We start from the raw sequence: 457 nt of genomic DNA, 5'->3' as shown, positions 1-457 counted from the left end.
TTCTTTGTGAGCGTGTCTGTACCTACTTAACCATATTTTGGGTACAAATTTATTCCCAAAAGTGAGCAAAACTTTAATAAAATCTCCATGTCCTCCTTTGTAAAAATGGTATTTAGTAAAAATGCTTGAAATTCTTCTGTAAGGGGAAAATAATGTAACAATAATTCATTTTCATTAGACCTGTTGTATGAAGTTAGTTGATCAAGCTCTTTCCAATCCAATTTAGATCAGTTTAGAGGTCAACTCAGGGTTTGACCCAGGGTAAATACTTGTAAATTACTTGATGGTAAAGGTTTATTTTATATATATATATATATATATATATATGTATATATATATTGTGATGGGGTGAAGAAGCACACGACACGAGGGTCAAGGTAAGTTCCCCGAAGGTTGGATTTTATTAAGGTGGTGTAGGGAAAAATAGCCAACATGAGGGGTTTCCGGTGCTCAGTGC

Source organism: Carassius auratus, chromosome 9 (assembly GCF_003368295.1).
Source record: "Carassius auratus strain Wakin chromosome 9, ASM336829v1, whole genome shotgun sequence".
Taxonomy (NCBI): domain Eukaryota; kingdom Metazoa; phylum Chordata; class Actinopteri; order Cypriniformes; family Cyprinidae; genus Carassius; species Carassius auratus.
Note: the sequence above shows the minus strand (reverse complement) of the source record.